Source organism: Oryctolagus cuniculus, chromosome 5 (assembly GCF_051225735.1).
Source record: "Oryctolagus cuniculus isolate XC-2025 breed Fujian yellow rabbit chromosome 5, ASM5122573v1, whole genome shotgun sequence".
In the NCBI taxonomy this organism is placed as follows: domain Eukaryota; kingdom Metazoa; phylum Chordata; class Mammalia; order Lagomorpha; family Leporidae; genus Oryctolagus; species Oryctolagus cuniculus.
Window position 1 is genome coordinate 122,316,666 of NC_142871.1, and position 10,483 is coordinate 122,327,148.

Sequence of the window (10,483 nt, forward strand, 5' to 3'; positions counted from 1 at the left end):
CTCTGTGTGTGTGTGTGTGTGTGTGTGTGTGTGTGAATGTTTCTCTTTCTCATGAGGTGCTATCCTCACATTAAGAAATAAACACAAGGCACCGGCGCCACGGCTCACTAGGCTAATCCTCCGCCTTGCGGCGCCAGCACACCGGGTTCTAGTCGCGGTCGGGGCACCGGATTCTGTCCCGGTTGCCCCTCTTCCAGGCCAGCTCTCTGCTGTGGCCCGGGAGTGCAGTGGAGGATGGCCCAAGTCCTTGGGCCCTGCACCCCATGGGAGACCAGGATAAGTACCTGGCTCCTGCCATCGGATCAGCACGTTGTGCCAGCCGCAGCACGCTGGCCGCGGCGGCCATTGGAGGGTGAACCAACAGCAAAGGAAGACCTTTCTCTCTGTCTCTCTCTCTCACTGTCCACTCTGCCTGTCAAAAAAAAAAAAAAAAGAAATAAACACGAGGCAATAGTGAAAGTCCTCTGTATACAGGGAAGAGAATGAAACCTTTGCTAATAAATGAGTCACAGAGAGAAATTCTTGTATAGTCACACAGAGCCAACTCTTGGCACATCAGGCTGCCACCCACTCACTACCAACTCTTACTGACATCCAAGTGTAGACTCGACAAGGGCCTCTGTTGGACAAGTCTAAGGTTTAGTATAGCAAAGACAACAGAAACTTCTGAAATCAGCCAAAGACAAAGACCCTTCTTATCCATCATTTGTTCAGATAATTAAATATTGTCAGCACAGTAACACAAGAAGAAGAAATAAAAGATATAAGTATTAGAAAAGAGAGGGGTTATCTGTTTGCATAACATTAGATTATAAAGATAAGAAAAATCTACACAGCAGGTGTTTAGTGCAGCAGTTAATATGCTGTTTAGGATGCCTGCACCCCAAATCAGATTCTAAACCTAACTCTACCCCTCCTGGTATATGTGACTGAGATCAACCTACTTAATCTTTTTGAGCCTGACTTTACAATTCTATTAAAGTGGAGATAACACTGTTTCACAGGAAAGAAAATAAAATGGGCTAGTATAGATAATATATTTTGCCATTATCTCCTACTATTATTTCCTGTTTAATTGTCTCTCTCTTTCAGTAGACTACAAGATTCAGAGACTGAGCTTTGTTCACAATTACAAGCCTAAGGTAGATGACTAATAAATGATAGATCAGTAAATATATTTTAAAATACTATAATAGGAAATAGATGGTAGTTCAAGTAAGCATGCAAACTGGAGTTTGTGTGAGAGACAAGCAGGGTTTCCTGGTAAATGAGCAGTGTGTGGTAAAGGCATTTGGGGGCAGACAGTGGCTAAGGTCAGGGAGAGATTGGAAAACAGTCCCTGAGTAAAAGAGACAGATTGCAACAAGGCGGAGACCCAGGTTTGTGTGGAACTGAAAGCAAAAGAAAATGTATCAATACATGGCATAGGATTGTTGTTAGTGCTGGTGCAATGTGGAAAGTAGGTTCTAGGAGAAAGGTGGAAGCCCAGTTACTACAAGAGGGCAAAAAATTAAAAAAAGCAATGAGTTTGGAGTGGACTTAGTGCAGCAATTAAGAGGCTGCTTAGAACACTGATCCAGCTCTCTGCTATGGACTGGGAAAGAAGTGAAGGATGGCCCAAGTCCTCGGGCCCCTGCACCCTCATGGGGACCCAGATGAAGCGCCTGTCTCCTACTTCTGATCGGCGCAGATCCAGCCATTGCGGCCAACTGGGGAGTGAACCAGAGGATGGAAGATCTCTCTCTCTCTCTCTCTGCCTCTGCCTCTCCTTCTCTCTGTGTAATTCTTTCAACTAAATAAATAAATCTTAAAAAAAAAAACTCTGAGCATACCTTCCATAATGAGCTAGTTCAGAAGTGGGCGGGGCTGAGCTGACAAGTAAAAGGCATCAGCATAATAGTAAGAAGGGGGAAGGCAAGGGATGAAGTGCAGATCCTCTAAAGAAAGCTCCATTCAGTGGTGACTCTGCTAGGCTTCAGTAGGAACATCAACAGGAAACCTGGTCCCTGCAGCTTAGGCCACTGTGTCAAGATCTAAAGAGAAATACCCACTTGTTTTTGAAGCACTTTTGAGTTTTCTGTAAACACGGAGGACCTAGAAAAAAAAAGAAACCAAGGACATGTGGCCTTAGGCTGGAAATACAAAGGATGCCCTTCTATCACCCAGGTGCATAGTGCAGTCAAGTATACCAAGACTGATGTCCCCATAGAAATATTACTGTGCATAGAAGTTCTTATGAGAAAGAGAAGTGGCTGAAGCATCCTCTCTGTAGTTCTTTGTAAACAGATGACAAGAATTGACCAAGGAATTAGAGGTCCAGTATTGATTGCAAGCAACCTTCTCTGTGTTTTGTCCACAGTGAGAGGTGAGGAATCAGATGAACAGAAAAGGTATTACTTTCCCCATGTCACAGGACTGGTAGCACCAGAGACTCTCAAAGTTCACAACAGTTTCTAGAGCCTGAGATTGTCCTTATTTTACCATATAATCACTCAGAAAATCAAGAACACTAGGTCAGGGGCTGCTTTTGCACTAATTTGTCTGTTCCCTGGTTGGACAATCACAATCTAGATCAGGGGCTGCACTTTCTCTCTACACCGGCCTTATGCAAAGTCATTAATTGGCAATTCTCAAATAATAACTGAGTATCTTGAAATATTTGCATCACAAATTCCTTTTGCTTCTATGTGAGTTATTCAAAAAGAAGGAGAGTGAAATGGACATTCGGCCAAGAGGTTAAGTTACTGTCAAGATGCCCACAGTCCATGTCGGGGTGCCTGGGTTCCATTCCTAGCTCCAACTTCTTATTCTAGCTCCTTACCAATGCAGACCCCAGGAGGTAGCACATGATAACTCACATACGTAGGTTCCTGCCACTCATGTGAGGGGAACAGATTATGTTTCAGGCACCCAGCTTCAATTTTGGCCCAGCCTGATGCCAATTGTGGCCATTGTGAACCAGTGGATAAGAAGAGTCTTGCGCTCTGACTCGCGCTCTGACTCGCTCTCTTGCTCGCTCGCTCTCTCTCTCTCAAATAAATTTTAAGAAATTTTTAAAGCAAGGCCCATTTCCATAGAGCACAATACATCCTCAAATCTCAGATAAAGTTCCCCAACATTCCTCCTCAGTCTGCCATGTAGAACATTCAGACTATCAATTATTTCACTTACGCTAGGCAAGAAATATAATTAGTATACTAACAAAAATAGTATCCTATAAATGGTGCCATTAGTCACATGTCCTGAAAAACAGACTCTGATAGGGAGGTTTGCTTGCCTGAAGTATATTGAGAAATATTCCTGGGAACACATGTGGGGGACACCAACTAGGGCAGAGCGAGCTGTTTAATTGGGAAGCAGTTGAAGTAGTGATCTTGGCTGAGCCCACAGGTGTTCCTGGAGTGGAGTGGGTCCTCAGAAATGTTCCAGATTGAGCAAGGCCTTTATATTCAGTATCATTCAGCCATTGGATGCAAGCTGACCCCAGCATGTTCTAGTGAAAAGGATTCTCCTTGAGTCCTTGGAGGCAGCAACACTCCTGGCAGCTGGGAGAATGGGCATCATGAGCCAGGAAGGAGGATCCCAGCAGTGCATCACTGCATCCACTGGAAATGGTGTCTTCAAGCTGGTTGCTTTAAGAATATAAATAGCCAGGCCGGTGCCGCAGCTCACTAGGCTAATCCTCCGCCTTGCAGCACCGGCACACAGGGTTCTAGTCCCGGTCAGGGCGTCAGATTCTGTCCCGGTTGCCCCTCTTCCAGGCCAGCTCTCTGCTGTGGCCAGGGAGTGCAGCGGAGGATGGCCCAAGTGCGTGGGCTCTGCACCCCATGGGAGACCAGGATAAGTACCTGGCTCCTGCCATCGGATCAGCGTGGTGCGCCAGCCGCAGCACACCGGCCACGGCAGCCATTGGAGGGTGAACCAACAGCAAAGGAAGACCTTTCTCTCTGTCTCTCTCACTGTCCATTCTGCCTGTTAAAAAAAATAGAATATAAATAGCCAAAGAGTTTTCACAGTAAACTCTTTGCAGTGTGGATTTGCATCTTGTTTGTCTTTATGTCCGTCACATGAGCTGCTCTGATGCTCTGGGCAAACAGCAATCTTCAATAAATATTTGGATTAGATTTAACTAAAATAGAATCTACCCCATTGTTGGCATATAATGTTTTTTAAATAGGAAAAGAGAACCTTTAGTGATTCTGAAAACAAAAAGGCTGTTTGTACAGGGAAGAGACAAGATTTTAATGATAGTAATGCCTTGTCTTTATAAAATGCTTTCTGTCTTAAAAAATACATAAACTCATGAAGCATTTCACTCATATAGAAACATCTCTAAGCATGTGCATTAATTTGCCTGGGTTGCTGTGGTAACAAGAGACCATAGTCTGGGTGGCCTAAACAACAGAAACTTATTTTATCATAAATCTAGATTCAAGAAGTCCAAGAGCAAGTGCCAGGGTTGGTTTTTTCTGAAACCTCTTTCCTTGGCTCAAAGAATGCTACCTGCTCCCTGTGTCTTTAAATGATCTTCCCTTCATGCTTGTCTTTCTCCCAATCTCCCGTGTGACTCCCATCACACTGGATAAGGCCACACTTACCCTAACAGCCTCATTTTGACTAATTGCCTCCTTTAGAGGCCCCATCTCCAATCACAGTCACATTCTGAAGGACTGAGGGTAAGGACAGCAACATATGGTTATCTGGAAAACAAAGCTCAGCCCTTAACAGCAGATGGAAATGGCCTATGCTTTTAACACCATTTTATAGATAGAGAAACTAAGAGCTGTTGAGTGACTTGAGGCACAGCTCATGGGACCTATCCCAAAGGTTTATGTTCTTTACTTGAATGGGTCTGTAGAGATGTCTCTCCCCCTAGAATCCTATGTGTACTGTTATTAATTTTAGTATAAAGAGTCCAAAGCACTAATATTTACTGGAACTTATCTTAGAATATGGAATAAAGTGATTGAGATCACTCAATAACAGAATTTACCTTCTCCACAATTTGATAGGATTCATGGTCATGCACAAGACTCCAAAACCAATTTTAATTTTTATTCCTGAAGCAGATCCTCTTGCTCTGAAACTCTGCTTCTTCCTATCCCATGATCAGGCTAGACCACTGGGATATGTGGAGGCTTCCTCTAACTCTTGCTCTCAAGCTTAATGAAAGTCCTATGGTGCAGTTCCTCAATTTCATGTCACCAGGCCCCATCACCCAATTTGGTGAAGAAAGCCAATGGTACCTCCAAAAGAAAAGCAATGTTATCATTCTCCATCCCCAGAAGATAGAGGGCCAGGGAAGGAGAAATAACATCTCTCAAGCATCTTCCATGTGTGGGAAAAGGGAGCAAGTATTTCACAGATAATGTTATTTTCTCTCCATTATACCATAAGATGAGTTTTATATTACCATTTTATGAATGAGCAATGCAGTACACTCTGGGAGACTAAATAATTTGCCCAAATCACTCATTAAGAATGTACAAGTACAAAATTGAAACACACACCTGTCGGTCTCTGAAATCTGGATTCTGTTAACCCACACTGCTGATATACGAAGGGCAACACAAAACCAAGCTCCCATCCACGCCTACTCTCTCCAAAACTTCCCAGGCCCAAACACTTGGATCTCAGTCTTCACTCCCTGACTTTTATACCCCATTTGTGTGTCAGATAAAAAGTCCAATCCACTGTCTTAAAATCCCTTTACATCGCGGAGAAGATGCTGCCTCTACATGCTGGGTCACTTCCTATTTAATGAGGTGAACAGTCTTTATTTGTTTTACCAACAGAATATTTTCTTTTCCAGCTTATCATATCCTATGCCAAGGGTTCTTACATCTTAGCAGCCAGAAGAAGCTGTGGGACATTGGCAGGATATAAGTCCCATTGTCTAGTTGTTCTGTTAATGGTGCCACTCATCTCTTGAACTGCGTGTTTCCCAGTGCTCCTGTAACTCTTTGATAACCAGTTCCCAATACCCTGGGAAGATCATTATATTTTGCAGAGCTAGATTGGGAAAGCAAACAGCAAGTAAATGCTGCCTTTTCTGTTTGTAATACAGACTTTCATCCACACTTCTAAATGGGCTGAATGGGATAAGAGGAGGTGGGATGAGACATAAAATATCACCTAGCCAAAAATATCTAGGTGCAAGTAGATTTCTTCTTGAAGGGTCCTAATGGATCCACAACTGCTCAGTTATTGACTTCTGTCCAAAGGTGGCAATTACCAGAAGGGAGACATTCATGGGTGCAGTTGGTCTACAAGCTGTGTTGCTCAGAGCTGAGATACCTCTGCCCAGAGTCTGGAGTCAGAGCAGCTCCCAGCAAATACCCCTGCACTACAGCCGCTTCTCCACATTTCTCTGACTCTCTATTTTTTTGCAAGGTCAACCATTTCTCCTCCAAAATAGGAAGCAGCACAGCACTGATTATTATCTTTACTGAGACCTAGTCGATCAAGCCCAATCACCTTACCAGGCAATCTAGGCTCTCGTAGCCTGACAGATTCCCCTTTGTGACCTCGGGTTAGTCTGTTCTCTTCAAGCCCTCCTTTGAGTGGCTTTTTCATTCTCACTTGCCTTTATGAAGCACTCATGTGCTTCTCCCTGCCTAAAATTAACACCTATGTATATCTATTCAAATCCTTGCCAGCCATTAGGTCCAGCCCATATTATATCACTACGCACCCCTGGTCCTACTAATTTCTCAATTTTCTGGTACATTCAACGTACCAAGCCCTTGTAGAACAATTTAGTGTAAGATCACATTATTTTGTTGCATCATTTTTTTAATGAGTAAACATTTGTTCCCAAGCAAAAGACTAATAGGAGAAAATTTATTTTCTCTATTTATAACCCACAAAGTAGAATCATACAGTAAGAAATCAGTAAGTATCTATCTGAATTAAATTTCTTGGGCCAGAATTTTTTTTTGCCTTTTCTTTGTTCTACCATCTAAGAGAGTTCCCCCACCACCAACACCAAAAATATTGAACCAGAATCTCTGTGGTCAGTAGGGCCCAGGCTTTCATACTTTTTAATAGCTTTCCAGGTTATGTTTAATGAGTTACAGGGCTAAGAATCACTGTTAATATTTGGTGAATCATGATGACATAGGATCAGTTCTGCTGTGGCATTTGTTTTGAAAACCAGAATTTTTTCTAGCTGAAGGACATATTAGGGAGTAACTAAACACAACACAAATTGCATGTTGGCTCATATGTGACATTATTTGCAAAAAACATTAAGTCAATGTAGAAGACTGCACATATAGTTACCAAGCCATATAGGAAAGTACAAAACATGCACATACACACACAAATAAGTTTTAAACCTCTACCAGCACGTCAATTCCCAAAGCAGGCTATAAACCAAATCCATGCACTTCTGGAGTCACAACTTCCTGTCAGTTTTAGATAGCCTCCCTTCACAATAGCTAACCAGCTGCTACCTTTTAAACAGCCACCTCATAAAAAGTTTTTTCAAGAGAAAGTTTCATACTTGTATATTTCTTAACCACTAACATGAGCAAAACGGTTTTTATTGGTTATCATTTTTTAAAAACATGTCTCTGACAATGCTTTGGCATGTTAGGTTCGTAATCCATTTTCACACACTCTAGAGGTCTTTTCCATGTGATTTTAGAAACTTTCTGTGACATTATTGCAGAGCTGACTGCTCTCAGCACATTTCTCTTAATATGTGCTAAGACGACAGAAAGCTTAGAAAAATATTGTAAGAAAAGGAGATTAAGTGGTGTTGGCATAAGAAAATTATAAATTTGAACTTGTTACAGTACCAAATAAATCAACCAACCTAAAGGCAATCCTTTCACTTGTAATTACATAATACTCTGAAATTTCTGGCTTGAGCAGAAGGAAAGCTGTTTTTATAGTAGCAAGAGTCAGGAAGAAAATGTTGACCAATAAATTAATGCTCAAGAATTATTTATAAGTCTGGAAGTAAATTCATGCCCTTCATAGAACATTTTATTTTAATTCTGTAAGAGAAAGATGATTTTCAAGAGACTGAAAATTTTCATACTTTTAATAATTTTCATTTGGTTTGAAAACAATTCTTATACTATTTCTTTTTTTCTTTTTTTAGCTTTCTTTTTTTAAACTTTTATTTAATAAATACAAATTTCCAAAGTACAGTTTATGGATTACAGTGGCATTTTCCCCCCATAACCTCCCTTCCACCCAAAACCCTCCCACCTCCCGCTCCCTCTCCCATCCCATTCACATCAAGATTCATTTTCTTTTTCTATACAAGGATTTATTTTCAATTATCTTTATATACAGAAGATCAATTTAGTATATACTAAGTAAAGATTTCAACAGTTTGTACCCACACAGAAACACAAAGTAGAAAGTACTGTTTGGCCGGCGCCGCGGCTCACTAGGCTAATCCTCCGCCTTGTGGCGCCAGCACACCGGGTTCTAGTCCCGGTCGGGGCGTCGGATTCTGTCCCGGTTGCCCCTCTTCCAGGCCAGCTCTCTGCTGTGGCCCGGGAGTGCAGTGGAGGATGGCCCAGGTGCTTGGGCCCTGCACCCCATGGGAGACCAGGAAAAGCACCTGGCTCCTGGCTCCTGCCATCGGATCAGCGCAGTGCGCCGGCCGCAGCGCGCCAGCCGTGGCGGCCATTGGAGGGTGAACCAATGGCAAAAGGAAGACCTTTCTCTCTGTCTCTCTCTCTCACTGTCCACTCTGACTGTCAAAAAAAAAAAAAAAGTACTGTTTGAGTACTAGTTATAGCATTAATTCACATTGAACAGGGATCCTACATGGGAAGTGCACAGTGATTCCTGTTGTTGATTTAACAGTTGACACTCTTGTTTATGGCATCAGTAATCACCCAAGGCTCTTGTCATGAGTTGCCAAGGCTATGGAAGCCTTTTGAGTTCGCCAACTCCAATCTTATTTAGACAAGGTCATAGTCAAAGTGGAAGTTCTCTCCTTCCTTCAGAGAAAGGTACCTCCTTCTTTGATGGACCCGTTCTTTCTGCTGGGATGGCAATCACAGAGATCTTGCCACAGTGTCTTGAGTTTCCATGTCTGAAATACTCTCATGGGCTTTTTAGCCAGATCCGCATGACTTAAGGTTGATTCTGAGGCCAGAGTGTTGTTCAGGACATCTGCCATTCTATGAGTCTGCTGTGTATCCCACTTCCCATGTTGGATCGTTCTCTCCCTTTTTTATTCTATCAGTTAGTATTAGGAGACACTAGACTTGTTTATGTGATCCCTTTGACTCTCAATCCTATCATTATGATCAATTGTGAACTGAAACTGATTACTTGGACTAGTGAGATGGCATTGGTACATGCCACCTTGATGGGATTGAATTGGAATACTCTAGCACGTTTCTAACTCCACTGTTTGGGGCAAGTCCAATTGAGCATGTGCCAAACTGTACATCTCCTCCCTCTCTTATTCCCACTCATATTTAACAGGGATCACTTTTCAAATGGATTTAAACACCTAAGAATAATTGTGTGTTAATTAAAGAGTTCAACCAATAGTAGCAAGTAGAACAAAAAAAAGTACTAAATGGGATAAAGTATTAAGTTGTTCCTCGACAGGACAAGGGCTGATCAAGTCATTGTTTCTCATAGTGTCCGTTTCACTTCAAAAAGTTTCCTTTTAGGTGCTCGGTTAGTTGTCACAGATCAGGGAGAACATATAATATTTGTCCCTTTGAAACTGGCTTAATTCACTCAGCATGATGTGTTCCAGATTCCTCCATTTTGCTGCAAATGACCAGATTTCACTTTTTTTACTGCTGTATAGTATTCTATAGAGTACATCTCCCATTATTTCTTTTTTTTTTATCTTTTATTTAATGAATATAAATTTCCAAAGTACGACTCATGGGTTACAATGGCTTCCCCCCCCATACCGTCCCTCCCACCCACAACCCTCCCCTTTCCCACTCCCGCTCCCCTTCCATTCACATCAAGATTCATTTTCGATTATCTTAATATACAGAAGATCAGCTTAGTATACCTTAAGTAAGGATTTCAACAGTTTGCTCCCACACAGAAACATAAAGTGAAAAATAATAGATGATTTTTTTTAAATGATGATGAAATCAGATCAGACCTATTGTCATGTTTAATCCCAGTGAGAGTCAAGTTGGGAATTGATAATTTCTTTTTTTTTTTTTTTTTTTACAGAAGATCAGTTTAGTGTACATTAAGTAAAGATTTCAATCGTTTGCACCCCCATAGAAACACAAAGTGAAATATACTGTTTGAGTACTCGTTATAGCATTAAGCCTCAGTGTACAGCACATTAAGGACAGAGATCCTACATGAGAAGTAAGTGCACAGTGACTCCTGTTGTTGACTTTACAAATTGACACTCCTGTTTATGGCATCAGTAATCTCCCTATGCACCAGTCATGAGTTTCCAAGGCTATGGAAGCCCCTTGAGTTCTCCGACTCTTATCTTGTTTAGACACGGTCATAGTCA